Source organism: Seriola aureovittata, chromosome 13, assembly GCF_021018895.1.
Source record: "Seriola aureovittata isolate HTS-2021-v1 ecotype China chromosome 13, ASM2101889v1, whole genome shotgun sequence".
Taxonomy (NCBI): domain Eukaryota; kingdom Metazoa; phylum Chordata; class Actinopteri; order Carangiformes; family Carangidae; genus Seriola; species Seriola aureovittata.
The window spans coordinates 10,578,511-10,600,107 of NC_079376.1; positions in this window are offsets into that span (position 1 = coordinate 10,578,511).

A 21,597-nucleotide genomic window follows, 5' to 3' on the forward strand; every position below is an offset into this window, starting at 1 on the left:
GCACAAAACAGAAGCAGGCCATCTATCCCCTTTAATATTTAGCTCCATCAGTGCTAATGTGGCATCATGGCTGTATTGATAGGTTCTCACATAAAGGCTCCATTTATGGCTCCGTGACATTTTTGATGGTGGAGATTAATTATTCACAGGTTAGGATTAAAGCAGACACACGCTCAGGGAGATGGGCTGTGGCTACTGTTGGAGGGTCAATAAACTCCCCCAACAAACAAAATACCAAGCAGAGTTGCTCAGGGTCGATTACAGAAATAGCTGGGGTTTTTTTTGTTTTGTTTTATTTTTAGGGGGGGGGGGTTAAACAAAGGAAAAAGAGTTAATAAATGAATTCGTGACAACAGTTATGTTTGTTGGCATAAAGGGGGGGTGGGAAGTGTAGCACTGCAGGGTTTGACAAACGGCTGTGTGGACATTTCAACGTGCAATACCCCGGGAAGGAGCTGCAGAACGGTGCGCAGAGAGCCAAGGCATTCACCGTCTCCAAGTCTCTCTTACTTACACTCTGTAAACACAACCAAAGCCCGGCAGACTCTGCTATTGAAGACTCATATTTTTATAAGCTAAATATTATCGCTCACATTGATTTGTGCACTAACGCTTGACTTTTTTTTTTTTTTTTTTTTCATCCTCCTCCTCTGGACGGACATGGTAAGTAGCATAAACCTTATACTCTATCTACCGCTTTGTTGTAAACGCGCGTCCGTTCACGGCGCAGTAAAGGGAAAGTTTGGAGAGAGAGAGAAAAAAAAAATCAGATTTCATATGCATGTTTAATCTCCCGTTAAAGCGTTACAGCGCAGTATCCTAAAAAAAAAAAAATCCCAGGCGCTCAAGAGAATTTTTATTCTTCTAGAGTTTGCTTTTTTTTCCTTTCATTTTCGCGCATTTATTGTGGAATTATGTGATTTGCCCCCGAGGAGAGTGATGTAAACACCCGAAGAGCGTGTGAAAATAGCAGGGGCTAATTACGCGTGTCCAATGTACGGCTCCACAGAAACACATCCTTCCCTATAAAAACTTCCAGCAACGGCGAGGAATCTCATTGCTTTCCTTTTGTGAAGTATTTATTTGACTAATTAATAGAAGTCATAAACACGAAGACATCATAATTAACCATATTTAGGGTTGTGAAATGGGTTAATTCCGCTTGTGAGAGGCTTTGGGTGCGGCGTCACACGAGCCGTGCGTTTAAGTTTCTAATTTCACTTTAATCATCATTCACTCAATAGTTAATTAAAATTAATTTTCCCCATAAACAAGACCTGTGCCAACTTCAACTCCCCCGCTCATAACCTGAGCGCGTTTACAAGCCAGATGACTCCAGGAGGACACCAAGCACAGACAGTTTGAACTAGTTTTATGTTTCTTACAAGTGGCTTTCACGTTGCGGCCCTTTCTCAGGTGCACACACAACCTTTCCGCGTATGAAAGAAATCAGTGGATGGCATTAACAGGCGGTAACATTTCATCTGGTGGTGTCAAATTGAGGTCAGTTTAGGGTTAAAGCTCTCGGTGTCCGTGTGGGACATGGCCAGCTGCGTTTGGATTCATTTTGGGGTGGTGTGGTGTGGTGTGGTGTGGTGTGGTGTGGGGTGTGTGTGTGAGTGTGTGTGTGGGGTGTGTGTGTGTGTGTGTGTGTGGGGGGGGGGGGTAGAGGATCCATTTCAAGGAAAACACTACTGGGACAATCACCAGGCTAAAAGATCCACTGCATGTCACATCCTAAAGGTGCACCCATGGACCGCCTGCATGCGCCCGAGCACCAGCACTGAACTTCCACTCCCTCTGTTTACTCTTTGCAGGACTTACAACCCCTCTCCCTCTCCCTCTCTCTCCCCCTCCTCTGTTACCCTGCAGGGCTCGGCTGTTCACACACACATACAGAGAGAGAGAGACACAGACACACACACACACACACACACAAGCCTGTTGCTAAATATGGAGAGAAATGCATTGTTGATTTAATTCCCTCAAAAAGATCACTGATATGAAACGAGCTTCAAATCCTCTTAGTGACCTTAAACACTCCTGGAGAAACAATCGGCGCTCAACCGCAGGAACAAATAAAATCGCCCTAATCTTGTTTGTAACTTTGTTCTTCTTTGGCCCTCTTCAGTGTTTGAGATTATGTAAATTAGCAGAGCTAATGTATAGAGGCGCTGAGATAAGGCTGGATCATAGACTGGCCGCTGGTGAGGCTCGGAAAGTAAAAAACCTTGCAGCCTTGCAGCCCCCCCCCCCCCCTTTTTTTTTTTCTTCCCAGCTTCAAAATGACAAGAAATGCAGCTGCTGGTGCTTATTTTAATGTAAGGGTTTAACTTTTGTGCTCAATAAAAGTCACGCAGTTGTGCCCTGTCCCCTGGTTTCCAACGGGAAAGAGGACAACTAATTAAATCCTATTAATCATCTCCATCCGCCGCACTGAATTCTTCTCATGTGTCCACATATCTTCAGATGAATTTTTTTTTTTATTGATGATTTGTGTCTATAATCATTTGGATGCTCAGTGTTTTCCTCTAGCAGAAAGCGTTAACTCAAGTCCACCGCTTCTGAACTCTTTCTGACCCCGGAGTGAAATGTGACTATAGGGTTTCAGAAAGTGGAGTGAGCAACTCAAATACTTGTAAAAGTTTCGCGACTAACTGTAAATTCTTCAGCTCCAAAGCCTCATTTTCCCCTCCACCGATTCTCAGAGTCTGGTGTCAGAGGGTTAGTAAAAGGGAGGAGGGAGAGAGAGACACATAGAGAGAGGGAGGGAGAGGGAGAGGGAGAGAGAAAGAGGGGGGGGGGCAACACAAAATGTAACTGTGGCTTTCTCCCCCTTCATAGACTCAGCGGAGAATATGCGGCCCTCTAGCGACACCTGGCGGCCGCAGTGTGAGCCGGGCTGTGGAAAGCTTTGCAGCTAAAATGAGAGAAGGCCCAGAGAATAACATCGAACCAAATTTACACCCGAATTATACACAAATAACAACAAAATCATGGTTTAAAATTAGGATTAAAGGGCTTGCTTTTTTTTTTTTGTTAAATAAATTCATCTGCTGGCAAAGCTTTGACCATAAATCCGGTTTAACTGTTTACACCCTTCACAGTTGGTGCTGTCACAAATCTGTCACACAAACTAGAAAAATGTGGCCTTTATTAGACGTAGTTTGTCTTTCATTTACGCAAACAAGTTTCATTTTGAATTTATTGGATTTCTTTTTCTTTTTCTTTTTTTAAAAAAAATAAATCGGCATTCATTTAAATCCAAAACGGTTAGACAAACAAACAAATAAACAAACAAACAAACAAACACTTATGCCTATGTTTGCCTATATTTTATTTATTATTGATATATCTGAACGATTTATATTAGAATTATTGCATGTTAAGATAAAAAAAATGACCAAATGTAAGAATTAAAAGTTAAAACTATTGATTATTTTCAAAAGAAAAAAATATATATTAAGTTGATTTATTTATTGTGACTCGGAAAACAGCGCGTCGAAGTAATGAACATTATTTAAGTTAAAGTATTAACGTCGTAAAATGACGTCTTTTAAATGGTTAAATGGTTTAAAATCCCTTTATTTAGATGTCAAACTTTAAAAAATTTTAACAAACGAATTTCAAAACTGATTGTGTTTTTCTTTCCTGTAAAAATAAATATTTTCGTCCCAAACTCCTGCACTGGTAATATTAACTGTCCCCCCCGTCCCCCTCCCTCCCCCCTCCTCCCTCCTGTCTGCAGACTCTCTGCAGAGTCTCAGCTCTGCTCGGCTGTGACACAGTTTGAACAGGTCACCGCCGAGATTAGAGCCCGTCGTTAACGCCTCGCTCGGATACACCAAATGCTGATTTAATGAGCTTGCATTGGGTGTTTGTCCCAGAATACCTGGTGTGCATGTGTTAGTAACGCCGCAGACTATAATCCCCGTGTTGCCCCCTCAAAACACGTGGCTTTAGGAAGAGCCTATACCTGCATTCACAAGAAGCGCTGCGAAGATCTGACTATGATTTCTTCTTTTATTCCGGTTAGATTGAACAGGTCGAAGCCTGTAAGGCCCGTATCCAGCCACATTACCACATGTAATTGAGAGAAGTTTAAGTGGAGGCCGGGAAACCGAGGAGTTAATAGCGGTGACCCTCTCGCTGTGCCTCTGTCGCTCATCATTTATCAGGCTTAAGGGGCTTAAACAGGCAGCACAGACCCACCTTTTTATTACATATCAAACCCTCTCTCCCTTATCTACATTATAGGAAATACATGCATCGTTGCCTGTTATGCGGATTTGGAAATAGAAACATGTCCAATAAAGTCGCCCTCCTCCGCTGATCAGAGGAAATATGGCTTTAGGCGCTGCACAGACAAGCCCGGCGCTTTAAGCCTTTATTAAATTGTCTTAATTCCCCCTCTCCACTTTGAAATACATATAAATTCCACTCTTGTGTTGTTTGTCCAGCGCGGGAGCGGAGGGGAATGTGAGTGTGGAGGGTTTCATGCTCCCAATATGATTAAGAAGTGGATACAATTGCAGCAGAGTTTTTTTTTTTTTTTTAAAGCATTGCTGCCTCCGAAAGCGTGTGAGCTGGTGAACTTGTGAGGAATCCGAAATAATGCCAGTGCCAGAGAGATTCAACATGAATTTAAAAAAAAAAAAAAAAGAAAAAGAAAATCTTATCCCAGCTTACACTGAATATATCAGGCGAAACTATCTGCACAAATGGGAGCTGCTTTATTCATACAATTAATTAAAGGTGAGAAAAGAAAGAGAAAAAAAAACTTCCTTGTGAGAAGTTAGGGTATATTTAGCCTGTTTAATGCGACTTCAGTCACTCTCCTTTATTTATAGCCTTAATGAATTACATGTCCTTTAGAGGGAGCGCATAAAAACAGCTGCTGAGTCTCCACTCTGTGAAAAATTCAACCTAAAAGTTCATTTTTGTGTTAAGGGACTGAGTGCTAAAATGATTTCATAATTGGCTGCAGCAGTGTGAGATTGTATTTTTTTGTACATACACATTTTTTTTTTTGAAAGAAATGCTGGCACAGTCTTTCAGTGAAACTTCAGGGCCATGCCTAAGTTGTCTGCTTGATTCCTCCAAGGAGAGCTCAGTCAGTCAGCCTGAACGCAGCTGCATTCACATGGAGTGACGGATTTTGATATTCTAGTCACACAACAGAGTAAACACTGCTCTCCTATTCAATAAACATCATTGACAAGGTTCCATATCCAGCCATTTGAAACACTCAGCTTCACCCCATCCAGTATCAGCACTGTAAAAAAAAAAAAAGAAAAAAATGAAATGTAAATAAATGAAAATCACAGTAAGATTTCTTTTTGAATGCTGATGTTTGAACATAAAGTTCTGGATATCTTTAACAACACGTCATGTACATATTGTAACTTTTTTTTTTTTCCCTTTTGTAAGTTGACTGTAATTTTGTACCTGTATTGATGATTTCCCAGTTGATGCTTTAATGTAATGCCATTAAACATTTTTAAAACTATCACTCGGTTTCTTCTTCTCTTATTTAAAATGTGTGTTTCTGCTTCAGCACATGTACACAAGCTCATTAGTAAGAGCTCTCATTGAGTTATTTCTCCCTCACACACACACACTCTCACACACACACACACACACACACACACACACACACACACACACACACACACACACACACACACACTGACTACAGGCTAATCGAATGACTGAACCCCAGAGACAAAAACTATTCATTTGACTTATAATAATCTTGCACTATTTTTAGTGATGCTTTTCTGCAGTAACCCTCGCCGTCTGACCTCGTGCTCACTGCCGTCACAGCAGGGCACGGTCCCACCACGACAAACACTGCTGAACGTTTAAGAAAACACACACTACTGGCTTAACACAACACACACAGTATGTGTCTTACTCATGACTCCGCTTGTTTGAAATACTTGCAGAAAACAATGCAGGTAAACAAATGCAGATGGTTTGTTTGTGTTTGGGTGTTTTGTTTTTGTCCCCTTGCTTTGCTTTTTTTTTTTTTTTCTTCCTGTTTATGTGTTCCCATTTCCATCTCCTCTCCAATACCCCCCCCCCACACACACACACACACACACACAACCCCTCCTCCTCTCTCCCTCCCTCCCTCCCTCCCTCCCTCTCTCCCTCCCTCCAGTCTGGTTCTGCAGGAGTTCACATGATCAAGCAAGGTACCCAGGTAATTACCTGGCATTGTCAAATAAAGCGACCACTGATTCAAATGAGGAGTGAAGTATCAAAGACCAGCGTTGCCTTTGCAGCCACTACTTATCCACACAGGAGACAGAGAGGAGATCTGAGAGCCCGGGGACCTGCAGAGAGGCAACAACAACATTCAGCCTTCCCTTCCTAGATAAATATCACCAATAGGAGCAACAGAGCCAAACATGCCCAGGTTCACTAGTAACAGCGTATTTATTTGTATTACATATCCTACTTGTCCATTATTAGCTCGTGATATCCGCAATGCAGCTTTAACAAGGGGGATTTTGCTATATTCAGGGACCTTCCTCGTGTGCGTCCCGCTGAGTCTCTCTCAAAGGTCAAAGGTTGGAAATTCATGATTGCGATTGTGCTCTCAAGCTGCTGCAGTCAGAGCGGTCGTGCAATGTTTCCGATCATCTTCCGCTAAGGCATTTGTTCTGTATTTATGGAGGAATAAAGAGAAGCCAGTCGCCATGATTAAAGCTGAATAGCACATTAATGTGCGGCAGAGTAAAAGTCCAAAGTCGTCAGCCTAATCAACTCGGATAACCGCAAGAATCTTTTATGATTTGAACAGTTTGTGTTTTATTTCCCTCTCGCTGAAAAGTTGTACAAACTTTTCAAATGAGCTTACACACACACACACACACACACACACACACACACATCACCCATTCTCTCCCACTGCACCGCGCCATTCTGCTTTTACAGCATAATCTAATAAAGGCTATAGAGTAATTTCTTCTGCTGTGTAATGACGCTCTTGGTTTCGAGCAGCGCTGACAACAAAGACCTTTGACACAGTAAGTGGAAGGTGATCTCAATGAGCAATGTCACTGCTCTGGAAACAGCACCTAAGAAACCTCATTTCTGCTCCCCTCACGTTCAAACTAGACAAGCGGCGTCCTGGGATTTCAGTTCGGCACAGAGAGAGTACCTGTAATTTGACTTGCCATGTCTAAATGGAAGTTGAATAGGTTACATTGTGCAACAACAAATAAAATGCTCGCATTGCTTTAGTGAGTGTTTTTCATGGTTGGAGGCGAAATAGGGTTGGTGACGATGTCTGAGTGTTTAATGCTATAAACACACAGACTTCCCTCCCTCTGGCATATGTAAGGCTCCCAGGGACACTTTGCATGTAAATATTCATAGCGTGATGGGATGGGCTATTAATTATTAAGCACAGTAAAGAAGTGTAATACTTCAGCATTTAACACATGAATCTTATTTTTTATTTGCTCCACCTGAGGACGAACATTCGGAGGCGGAACGACATTTTTCACAGAACGGCTGAAAGGCTGAAAAATGGGAGATGTGCTGGATAGTGATGACTTTTCAAGAAAAGAGAGAGGAATAATTCTCCGGTGCGCAGGAACATACATGAATAGGGAAGTTCAACTGATCACGGCACGGCACAAATCTTCCTCCTGCATCCGGAGCAGACGCGTGACCGCTGTAAAATTCAAAACGTTACTTTCCTTTGTGGAACTCGAGCACTTGCTGTGTAACTTTCCAGGTGAACTGCATCGACACACACTCCTGCAGCTCTTTCCCCCCCTGCACAGCGTTGCGGCCTGCGGCTCATGACAGACTGTCACACCGCTATGAAGCTCGAGTGGGGCCACCAGCGAGCGGCGGTTAGAGGTTCATACCTGAGCTTCTGAGGACAGAGGTGGTCCTATATGGCTGTAAAGTCAGATAAGGGGAGGAACTGTGAATAACGAAAAGAAATCGTAATTCTACACCTAATATGGACACTGACAGTGTTGTGCTGCAGTGGTGTCATGTTTAAAAGACACTATGTTTGCTTCTGAGGGGGTGGGGGGTGGGGGTGGGGATGGGGGGGCACATTTGGATGCATAAAGCAATATTTGAGTTCTTCCATGAGTGGCTGTGGCTCTCCCTCCGAAGCAGCATGCGTTTCTGAAAGCTGCAGATATGAAACAGACAGGCTTTTCAGTGACAAGCAGAAGAAGAAGAAGAAGAAGAAGAAAAAAAAATGACCTAGATACGATCAGGTCTTTGAGAGTTCACATCCTATTGTGCCATTGACAGAAATGAGCCAGTGATCTGCATCATTTGTGTTGACATGAGTCAAAATCAAAAAGGACACTGCCAATTCTGGAGGATTCCTCCATCCCTGCAATTCAATTCAGTTCATTTATGCCCTGAAAAACTCAGCATCATCTGAGTGGAATTGAATTAACAATTTCCCTAGCTGATTTGGTCTTTTAAAACCCTCATTACACAGAAGCATTGTATATATTATCAAATCCCTCAGAGGAATATGGAACGAGGAGTCTATGTTCATCCTATCATCACCAAGTTGTAATATTATAATCAATTAGCATGGATGAACTAATTGTCCAATCTCTTACTTGCTAATTAAGCCTGGAAATATAAATGGGACAAACTAATGTACCCTGTTTTTTTTTTTTTTTTTATTTTTTATTTTTCCTTCAAGGGGATGCACAAATTGAGCTCATGCTTTAGTTAACGTGGTCGGATTCTTCAGCGGGATCGTCAATATGTATGAGCAACATCAAAGAGCACAGATAGAAATGAGGCCTGCACAAAAGCGGAACGCATTTCAGATCCCGAATATGCAAATGAACCAGTTCTTGTTGAACTCTGGTGTTTGCATAACATCGGTTGACACAGTCTATGAGAGCTTTTCTGTGCCACTTGTGTACAGACTACAAAACACACTGTCCTTTGGGATATTTTATTTTAAAAGGCACACTAGGAGCTCTGCATAAATACACTGAATTTCAATTTCAATTTAGTGGCACAGTTCTTCCAAATTGCCGCAGCCTGAACGTCTGAAATTACATAATTTCACGTAGAGAAGGGCGTGCGTCCAATGCGGGTTGGTCGTTATCACTCAGTCACATGAATGTCATATGGAATCACTGCATGTGATGTGACATTTTGACCAAAACAAAAGGGGTGTTAACTCCAGACCGAGGCTGGCGCTGTAATGCAAAAGTTCACAAGACAACAATCAAACCCTCAAATGTGACACTCCAGGAAAATCAGTGAGACGTTTGCTTGTGTAACTGTGCACCTGAGTTTCCAGGGAGTCGCCTTTCCACCGGCTTAGAGCATGATTCACTAACAGAAACCAAGAAACAATAAGCCTACTGTAAACGCAGCCGGTGATCCAATGTCTTTTCATTTAAATGTAGGTATAATGACAAGGAAAAGACTTTTTTAACCCCCTTAAATAACACTATCATGTATTCAAACTGAATGTCACACTCACTGCTTTTTGTTTGTTACACAAGGCCAAAAAAAAAAAAAAAAAAGGCCCAAAATGGCAGCCAACTTTTTGTTTTTGCTCTTCAGTCCTTTGTTCTGAGCTGTTGTCAAATTTGAAATTTAATACTATTTTTCACCTGACTCCATCTGTAGGAAAGATAGCCAGCATTCTCCTTTAATATTCACTGGTTGTTAATTATTAAAGGTATGTATTTGAATTATAAATATACTAGTTATACAGAAGTAGGCAAAGCAGGCATATAGCCTGAGGCCAAATTCCTCCATTACCCATTATTTTCCAGTCTGCCGTCTCCATATGCCTGCCTCCTATTCCTATGTCATCTCCAAAAACACTGAGGCATTCCTTTGTACTTACCCCTCCCCACTTTGGCCACCCGAAAAATCTCCCCCTCCATACATATGTGTGTTGCCTCCTTGAAGTAGGATGTCACACTTGTCTTAAATATAATGAATCACTATCTTCAAGGCATCCCTGGATCCCAAACACTCCCCACAGAAACCTGCCTAGTCCTCCCCCGTTTCCAGCCTTCCTACATGTCACAAATCATCCGTTGTGGAGGGCTCTCCACTAAATCATTAACATTGTCAGAAATGACTGGGCCAAGACTGGGAAGAGCCCAGAGATGCAGCCGAGGCGTGCGTACGTGTGATGGGAATATAGAATGGTAAACAAAGAGACACAGCCTCATCCTTGCTCTTCCCTTTTCCTCGCCGTTCCCCTTTGCCTCCCCTTTGTTTGTTTTTTTTTTTGTTTTTTTTATTTCACTCCTCTTCCATGGGATTTCCCAACAACAAGAAAGACGTACAGTGTGAGGAAAAAGTAAAGAAACTGTCAAAGAAGTTTTAACAACTCACGTGAAATTCTGAACCTCTTTTTCTCTAAAACGCTGCTGAGTTTTTCCCCTTTTTCCTTGGAGTTTTTCTTAAAAGCCCTTTGTTATGTACACACTGAACACAGAACTGTGCAGCGCAATATATGAGATTATGTCTCTGGGCCGTTTCGATAACAGGCATTCATGAGTCCACTGTTGAGCCGATAATCAGAAATATTACTTCTTGACTTGACTTTCTTCCTCGTTACAGAATAATAATTCTCCTGTCATACAGCATTATGGTCTGTTCCATACATGTGGTGTGTCTTAAAATGCAAGCTCCTCATGTGATGCTACTTATCTCGCTATTTCCATTTAATGCTATAGCCACACTTATACCTTACGCCTACACCACTACCTATGCTATCATCCATCAAAGGGATTACTAATTTTCCTTCAATTTCCGTTGCTCTCTTAAGAATCTAAAGGATGATTGATAATAGATGAAGGAAAAGCACAGTGGTACTGTTTTTAACCTTGCTCAAGTCATTAATCCGCTTTATACCCATGAAGGTAGTAAAGGAGACAATGAATTAGTCATTAAAGCACAGGTCAGTTTATTAGAATTCCTGATTGAACTGTAAAACGACTTCTCCCGGGCTGCCGGGGCGGACGGAGGAATCTGAAGAACCAGGGAGGGGGGGAAAAAAAGAAGAAAAGAAGCTGAGGGAAGCAGGCAGAGGAATTCCTGCACACCAGCGTTTTTCTCTTGAAGAAAACGACAGAGGGGTGTATCGGCAGCCATCGTTCACCTGACAAAATAACGGCTAATTAGTGCACGCCGTGTGCCTCTACATAGTGAGAACAATCACGTGGCAAAGATCATTTGAAGAATGATGAAAGCACAGAAGAGATGCCGGCGTGATGGATGAGGAGAGTATACACACATAGATGTACACAGAGACCTGTAGTGACCGTTTATATGGTTCAACCGGGTGCTCTGCTTCTCTGTTGCCGTGTAATGCGAGCGCTGGATTATGTTTGTCACCATTTATTAAGTCATGAGGCTGTTGGCTCCACTCCACAGGAAAAGTTCAGACGGACTCGGATGTTTGCGGCTCCCTAAAACGGAGTAATGATCTAATGACTAGTAAGGGGGTCACGCAGGGACCCGTCTGAGAGGATGTAATGGATGGGATCAAACCAAAACATGGCGCAAAAGTTGGCACCGTTAAAACAATGGATTCAGTATGTCGCGGGGAGCGTCGGCTTTCAAAGTTTGCCTTAATTACATTCTGCTACTTGTGCGCGGAAACATAGCTGTTGAGATTTCATGTGAAAATGAACTGAAATATATTATAAAATAATGATAAACAACTTTTTTTTTTTTTAATTTAAATCTGCACTGTATCTATTACTGCCAGAGGTTGATCACAGGAGCACTGCTCACATCAATATTCTGAAACCACTCGGCATACAAAAAGACGTGACGTGTGACGTTCGAGAGTTGTCGCTTGTAAACACCATCTTCCACTCCCAATAAACACATATCCCAGTTATGAGAAACCTGAGTGTGACAGCTGAGATATGCCATTATTAGCCAGCATTCTCGGTCATGTAAACATCTTACTCCATTAAATGGTGATTTTTGTGGCCCGTGTAAACTCTGTTTCCATGGCAGCAAACAGAATATTGTTTATTTATGTAAACAAGGGTGGTTGTGAATGAGATATGAAGATCAATATAAACAGCCTGTCCTAAATATGACCTAAGCACGGCTTTGCTGTTGTGGAGTACTGTGTGATCATCACGCATCATTTGCAGCAGCGTATTAAGATGGTTTTTAAATTCTGTAAAAAAAAATTTAAAAAAAGGTATTTATTTTATACCCTGCTTGAGCTGTGAGGTTGTTTTCAAACCAGTCACAGCCTGAGGGGCTTTCAAGAGCGGATTTCAGCGCGTCATGCTAACCAGGAAGGCCACTTATCACAGTGGTGGACTTCAGAGGAGCTGGCAGGGCAGTGGGGCTCTCCACTTAATGTTTTGTCTATGCCAGAAGAATCGAACTGCGTCACATTGAGGAATGCTCGGAAACAGCCACACCAGGTGCTTTGCGCATGTGGGCGCCCACGGCCTTGACTTACACCGCGGTGATGTCTTGTTTACAGTCATGTCTACAGACTGTCATCCCAGTCTGTCTTACTCCCTAACTAAATGGAACTTTCATTTCCTGGTTTGTAAATGAGTCTCTCCCTCTGCTTTTGTTTCATATTTATTTATTCAGTTTATGTGACAGGAACAATGCACATTAATCAACATCTCAGCTTTCACATCACTGTAAATGTGTCAGACCCTCTTCTCTCCCTCTCCCTCTCTCCCCTCCTCTCTTCCCTCCTTCCCTCCTCTCATTCCTGCTCTCCTCTCCTCTCCCTCACAGTGTAGTGGCCTCTCAGCGTAACTCCAATCAGCAAATCAGCACCGTAACTCTAATGAGTGAAATTGCTTATGAGGGGAATCTGTTTCCGATGGTGGGCCCAATGATTAATGCGCACTGACAACATGTCTTTCCTCGAGGAGCTTTGCCGGGCTATGGCAGCTGTGTGACGCCACCTCCTCAAAGATGGCCCCCTCTTCCTCTGAGAGGCTGACATCCCACAGGGAGAGGGATAAACTGGAGATGCTTCTGAGGATCGGCTGCAGAATGCACGAGAGGCTCAAGGGTTTGGGACAGCCCAGCGATGAACACTGATCATAATGGTGAAATATTATCCTTACTTTACTTTACTTAAAGTTATGATATGCCACTATGTCCCACATTAAAGTTGATGTACTGTATATGCTGCATTCACACGATGTCAGCTAAAAAGCCTGGAGGAGTTCAGACATATTATAGAGATGGTTACTCTTGTTTCCAGCCTTGTGGTTACATCATTTAAATAGATGACACGATCAACTTTTGCTTTGTTACATATTTGGAGTGGTTCGTAAACAAGTGACAGCAAATACGAACAGCTGCTTTTAAATTAGCTGAATCCATAATAGTGTGATACTGGATTTTATTTCAATGTAACTGCCAGCAATGGCGGCTTCGCAGCTATTTTATATTCCCGATATCTCTGAGTCAGAATTACAACTCAGAGGCTGACCTGAACATTTTTTCCAACCCGGTGGCTTGTAATTACGGACCGAGTGACATACCGTGAAACCAGCAGTATCTTATGCTATAATTAATATATATATATATATATATATATATATATATATATATATATATATATATATAATATATATATATATATATATATATTATATATATATATATAACCTTAGCTTCTGGGGTTGGTGAGCTACATGTTGTAGGAAGTTCATGTAGTTCTACCTCTACACTAACTATTCACATGCATTGGAAACTTAACTCAAGATAACATGTTAATGCAGACTAAGATAAATGTCTTTAGACATAATTAAAAACTGAAATTTAGGATTTAAATATCTTTGGGAACTTTATATTAACACAGAAATACTGAGACTAGTAAAGGGCTGATTGCTAGCTGTGGATAAAAGTATAGATTGTTTGTATCCTGCTGAAAGTAAGGTGGCACTGATTGGATTTTGCAAGACTTTGGTTGCAAAAAGTTGAAATAGTTTCAATCTAATATCATCTAATAGCATCAATTTGTCTGTGTAAAGATTTTGCCATGCAGTTTACAGTATATGGTGGAGATTATTTTTCCTGTAAGATATCTGGGTCTATTGGGCCATTGTAAGCAAATCATTGATCATCATTTATAATAATGTAATGTTGTATATTTTGACGGGGGTTTTTTTGCATCAATGTGAAGTATTTGCTGGATTAGCTAAAGTATTCCTGCCGCAGTTGTTTCATGCATCAACAATTTCTCAATTCATTTTCCAAATGTATTATGTCACAATTCATATTAAAGCTATGCTATTCAGTAAAATGCATATATTGTAATGCAGGATTGCATCCATACCATAGCATTATATACAGATCAGCTTTGGTTGTAACAAGTTGCATATAAGAGTTTCATGTGATGAACCCACCACCACCACCACCACCCACACCCACACACACACACACACACACACACACACACACACACACACACACACACACACACACACTTTCATATGAGGGGACTCATGCCTCAGCTGTTCAGCTGTTTCCATTTCATCATGGGTGTATATTTCATCAGGCTCCTGTTAATGCTGAGAGATTTCTCACAACTAATGGGCATTTACGAATCTCTTATTAATGCTACATGAAATTAAAACAATGGTCCAAACAATGGCTAAACAAGAAAGATGACAGCACTGACAGTCACACTAACTGACTAAAGGCATTGGGTCAGCAGTTTGAAAAAAATACTTTTACCATACATCATCTGCAATAGAAGCGTCTTAGGTATGTATGCATGCATTCGTACTGTAACCCGTGTGTCTGTGCTGTATAGCATGTGATGAGTCTGGATTAATAAGGAGCTATTCATCTCCATACTTCACACCTCAAGAGAATTTCTTATCTACCATAACCATTCTGTAAATTACATTACACAGACTCTGAAACACTTATCCTTGGTTTGTAAGGCTCTAATGTAACATGCACCATTATCAAAGAATTTCTACCTAACGACCCAACTAACCCGAACACTTCTTTTCTCATTCCAAGCTTGCAGATGAGATGAGACCCCACTGAGCCAATGAGCTTCAACAAAACTGACTTGATTGCCAGGGCTTTAGCGTCAATGATCCTAGAATAACAAGGAGCATATTGTACCATCAGCACAGGGCTGCACAGCCAGGCCTGTTCCAGGTTAACAGGCTCTCAGATTCCTGGGCTCAATGATGGAGGTAATGACATCCTCATGATCCAGCAATACAGCTGAATATTTAGCCATATGGACAGAGGGGAAGAAAACCACCGAGCAGAACAACTGGACATCTAACACATTCAAATAATGTGTAAAATTACCTTTCAATTAGAAATAATGGAGGTAATATAAAACTTAAGTCACAGTAAATGATGAAAGATTTTTATATCATATCCTCTAGCTGTTTAATCTTTTTAAAGGGTCAAAGGGTGAATGTGCAGTAAAAAAAAACAAACAAACTATAAAGTTATCAAAAAAACACACAATAGACAATATTTAGTAGGACTGTCCCCTAAAAGTGCATCAGTCGATAAAACCCCGAGTCAACTACTGCTCAGATAGCCTCAGCTCCACTGTCTGGCTAACAACACTGCTGGCATCCCGGCAGAGGACACACTCTGCCATGTGGTAGGTTTTCAGAACTGAGCTCTGAACAATAACTTACTCTGACCGTGTGGAAACGATAAACACAGACATACAACTGTGGGTTTTTCATCAATACCTGAGAGCTGTTACAGGAAAACAGTGTGGGGCTGAACTGACACATGTGCAGGGGAGTGAATGACACATTTCTTCTATTTTTAGATCAGGTGTAATGAACAAAAGATTGATTATAAAAACAAACACAAACACAGACACTCATTCAAGGACACACACACACACCTGGAGTTACAAGTAACAAATCTGAGTCAATTCTGAAAATTTGGAGTGGTGGACAGCCCTAATATTTAGATCATGAGTGACTAATACCAAAAAATTAACAACCATAAATGTGCTTTAGCGTTGTGTCTATGAGGCACATTTACAGTATCTGCTTGCAAGCAAGTCATTATCACAGTGAGACCACTGACACTGCTACGCATCCCTGTCAATATTTTGAGTGGAGCAGCAGTACTTTACACAACTCTATATGAAGTGGTTTGACACTCCTACTAATTGTGTGTGACTGTTATCAAGCATGGAAAATCCATTTCTTAACATTTCTGCCGTAAAGACACCTTGTCAGCCTGTCCCTGCCAGATGCCACAGTGGTGGCGAATGAGTGAAGGAAAAAAAAAAAAAAAAAAAAGCTTATTTTGATTATTAAGATATGATTGACACATAAACAAAGAACAGTCATAGTGCTTTGTGCATTTGTTTTTAATTTTCCACAAGTTTTTAATCACAACATATGACATCTGTCACAGGGAGGCCTCTGATGTGAGTGGGATGGAGAAAAAAAATACCACACATGTGGCTCTATTTGCGGTGAATGCATTACAGTATGTTTATGTATGGCTTCATGCATGGGTGCATAGACAACTGCTTGCACATGTACACTGTATATTTAAATAAAGCTTGTATACATCTACATGTTGTACCTGCTATATGTATAGGAGCACATGCATGTGTACCTGGGTTGCCGCAGAGAGTACAAAAGAAAGGTAGCATTATCATTGCTTTACATATCTGCCTGTCTGCTACCACCACTCATAAGCTTAGTCCCTGTCGCTAACCGCCTTGGGAGTTCAGATAATGTTCCTGGGCTGGCAGAAGACAGGTTGATAGCTGTCAGGGACAGAAGCAGAATAAATGACAGGGTTGCATTGGGGCGCCTCTAAGGCGCATTAGGGACCTCAGGATCCCAATCCCCAAACACGGGATGAAGAATCATTTTGTCACAAAGGCACAGGGTCGCCCATCACTGTCTAATGCATGCCTTGATTAATCACAGGGATGGATCAACATTATGTCCTATTCAGGGTGATGCTTAATTGCCTCCGCCATCCAACTCATCCATTGCCCTTAATGACTGTGCGTCTGCTTCCCTGGACACATGGTTAGTCTGGTGGACTGTAGCTTAGCAGGACAGGACCCCCTTAGACATCATCACCAGCTGAGAGCTCACCCTCTTCCAGACACCTTTACCTCCCCCTAACCGCGAATATGTGGATAAATGGTGCCGGCTTCATCGCCCGTAGCCCTGTGTTTATATTCACAGCAGAATGTCTGCAAGTGTTAATGTATGTAGATTTCATTTCTGATGAGTGATTATTTGACTGCTCATTTTGCCTGTGATTTATGGCACGTTCTCTATCTCCTGACTGCAGTGCCACTCTTATCTTTAATAAAAGAGATGAGGACATTAATCAGGTTTTGTTGGCGGCCCTTACTAAGACATTAAATGTATTGTATGGGGTAAGTAAACACGCTTCACATCCTTCTCTCACACAGACGAGAGAGAGAGAGTGAGAGAGTGAGGGAAGGAGAAGAAAGGGGAAAAAAAAAACCCTCATTATATTTATCATAATTTCACATCTGCTGTTTTTGAAGCAATGTACCATGAGCCCATAAAGTGTATTACAACTGTGCATAAATTCAACTGATTTGTGGCTGGAGTAGCTAATTCCTTGAGTACATTTTAGAAAAACAAGCACTGAGCCCTGAAATTGCAATTCCATAAAGGCTTTAAATTACTGAGTACAGAATCAAGAACTCGCCTGATGTGCCGCGCATGGTGACCATGTTATAGGGAAAAGCAGCGCTTCCCGAGATAGAGACAATAAAACCTGAGATGAGTGAGCCATATACTCAAACAAAATAAAGGGAGATAAGATGGGCTGGCAACGTGATGAGGGGGAGTGACTATCGTACCCCTGCATCTCATTTTACCCTTTTAACCATGAGGATGCATTTGAGAGGACACTTTTTTTTTTTCCCTCTCTCCCATAATATCTGTCTCTCTCTGCTTCATCCCTGTAGAAGAGTTAGTGGATGGATGCCAGCACTGCATGCGAAACCTCCTCATTCAGAAGCAGTTAAAATGATATGAATCTCATCATTAGCAAAAGAGGGAGGATGTGTACTGTGGGATACTCCTCGGCAGAATCAAGAAGAAATAAAACAAAACACACTTTCACACCTACAATACCAGCTTGTGCACACCATACGCACAGCCTCCATTCATTCGTTAATTTCCCAGAATCCCTAACAAACACATTCAAACCGATGGGAAATTTATGCTTTCCACTTTAACCGGCTTGTTATTCTTGGCAACGTTTTCTCCCCAAATCAATAAAAATCCTGAACCCACATTTGATACAAAGCCTTGTTTTGTTATCGTGCAAACTTTAGGGTGTCACATTGGCGCAGACCGTATTAATATTTCATGTCATTCCTTCCAGCCACTCTCTTTTTCTCCCTTTCCCTCATGCACTCCCATCCTATACACCTCCTCTATCCTCCATCGCTGTCTCTCACCTCCCCGCTTTCCTCCTCTTCTATCTAGAGTCATTTGGGATCGGCGTGAACAAGATTTTCATATCAGGTAAATGAATATCTTTATCACAGAGGCAGGAGCCGGGATGCTCGGGGAGCTGGAGAGAATAATCACACAGAGCAAACAGTCTTGGGGAAACAGAGAGGCGCTCAGTAATAACAACCTCTCTCAGTCTCCAACACTGCTCTCTGTGTACATCTAAATAGCCCGCTTACTGCGGTGGATCCTGCGGGATCAATGGCCTTGCTGTGGCTTAGCTCTGACCTTTAACCTTTGATGAGCCCGCAGGGGAAAGAAATAGAAAAAAAAAAAAAAAGAACCCTAACGGTAAACGTTGTTGTTATGTTTGAGATGTGAATGTGAATGTTCCCCAAAGGATCGAATCTACTGTATCTATTTAAGCGTCACTACGAGATTCACATTTTTGATTTTTGGTGAAATGTTTAAACTATAGTGTAAAATTTTACAGAGGGATATTTCTTCACAACTAATGGACGGATAACCATGAAATTGGGCACATCACATTCATGTCCCCTTCAGGATGACTTCCACCCACTTTAGTGTTCCTCTGGCTATCCGTGTAGCATCACCATGAGGTTGGAATTCTATTTTTTCCGGCGCTTTGAAAGTACCGATATTCCCATCAGCCTCAGCTACACGTTGTGATTAGTGCTAATTAGCAAATGTTTAGAATAATAAGACGATGGTGAACATAGTAAATACGCGCCATCATCGCCATTGTGGGAATTTTAGCATGCCGTCATTAGCATTTAGCTCAAAGCACCGCTGTGCTGCTAATGAAAATATGTAAGACAGACTAACATTTTTCACACTGTTGTGTTCGCAATGCAATGATCTATGTGGGTGAAAAGCTAGATAAAAAGACAGACTTGAAACAGAGCATATTGTTTATAATAATGATGCGTGTGAGAATAAAACAAATGTTAGAGGCCACCTTCTTAGCTGCACAACACTGCAATACTAAAATGTTTAAGGTTTTCATAAATATGCTGAACTCCATTTGTTTATGTTTCGCTGGCTGGTTAACATTTCATTTACCTGTGTAAAAAAATTAAGCGCAACTCATTCTTCTCTAATGTGGAGTGCCCGAACAAAAAGCAGACATCTCTCTTTATTACAATACCCAATAATAGTTGATTTAATGGCTATAAAATGTGTTCATTAGAAGGTTATAGTTAAGAAATATTGAAAGTATACCTAAAAGTGTCACTTTTATAGTGAATGAACAGGATAATATAATCTAAAAAGGGTGTGATTATAGTCAAGTCTTGTCCTCCAGCATTATCTCAGAGCTCATAAAGAGATGAAATTTAATATGATGCTTTCAGTCAGTTTAATTGAATTTTAATTGCCACTTTGGACAGAAGGTTTAGATCTAATCAATAAAATATTAAACTTTTGGGGCTTTGACGTGGAATGGTCTCCCTGTCGCGCCCGCTGCAATGCATCGTGGGACCCACGGGTATAAAATGCCTGTTTATGAGCTGAGGTAGCTGAGCCAACACCTTGCTGTTTTCCATAGTGTTTCTACAGAATGCAGTGGATAAATAACACAAGGAGAACAAGCCGAGATTCCATTAATTACATTGGTGTGGAAGAGCGGTCGGTCACCTTCAAAGGAAGGCCTTTAATGTGCCAGAGCTATAAATATTTTGAAATGTCACACCTTGGGAAGACAGCATCAGGCCAGAGCCGGGGCGATAAATCAGAGCCTGAGAAGAACCAGGAAAGAAAAGATGGCTCTTTGGTATTTTAGAAATAATTACTAATACAAAAGGGGTAATGAATGAAGCTATAAATTACATTAAAACAGACCATTAGGAGAGGATTAGTTTATAAAACTCGTTGCTGCACCTTAAAATTACCCTCTCAGAATATCGCCTATTTTACTCCATCCATAACTCATGGAAATAAAAAACATGTATGCATAATATCACTAACTCTGCTGATTAATGCTAAATTAATTGATTTTGTTCTGCTGCTTTTAAATGAGAAAATGGTTCTTCTAGAGACGCCAGATATGACATCATCCTAACAGATCTCTCTTACTAATATAATGCCAAAGTAATAATGTCCATGGTCAACTTTTATGGAAGCTTCTAAAATCTGCAATGAATCACACGCATTCTTTTGCAGACTTTTGTCCAAGTTAGAGCAGGTATGACCCGGACAGACATCTGTGTGTTAAGTCTTGTATGTGGGCCAGTCATCGTCGGCCACCAGCGTCCCCAGCACCATATACAGTTATAAATCTGAGGGAGCCTTGGTTAGGCTGCTACATGGATGGAAGGAATTTATCCTCCATCCCTATAGAGAGAGCCTGGGAGAGAAAAATGACATGGCCCATCCTTTAAGGCTCATAAAAGTCTAAATTAAATATCAAATTGAACCACTGATGGATAGCGTCCCCTCCATGGATCCCCAGCGCCGCCTCAGCCTCCGCTCCCTGACACGACAGGTGCTGCTCACATGACTGGAGAGCCAGACAACTTTGTTAGCAGGATTGTTCTCGGTTCAGTGTAAAGCTGCTGTGTACAAAATGAGGGAGTCGAGTAAGTGAACATAACAAGGCGCCATTATTCCTCGCTGGTTCCTGCCATAGCTGGATCCTCCCTTCCTTTCAAAGGATTCTTAAATATTACACTGTGCATGTACGACTGAATGAGGAGGTTTTCTTCAGACGACTTAAAAGTGCAATTTGTCACATATCTGAATTACAGAATATATGATTCTCTATATCCATATTTATAAACTCATGATTCTCCCATCCTCAGCAGAAGAACACTTCCAAAGATTGCTGTCAGGCGGGAACACCTCATTGGGAGATACTGTAATACTAATGCCAACCCCGGCACAATAGCTGGCGCTATCGCCAGGCTAAAACTGTACATTATGAATCATCAATTGTCGCCCTGCTTTGTATTATCCCCAGAGAAAATCCCAATCTGGGCTTGAGCCCACGGCTGATGGACACCCCATTATTCACTCGCGCTTCTTCAGCTCTGAGACAGGAGTGGGGATAGGCAGTAAAACGACGGCCTTAAGATTAATCCTCCGCTCTTTCTCCTGCTTCCCAAATCAGAATGAAATAGAA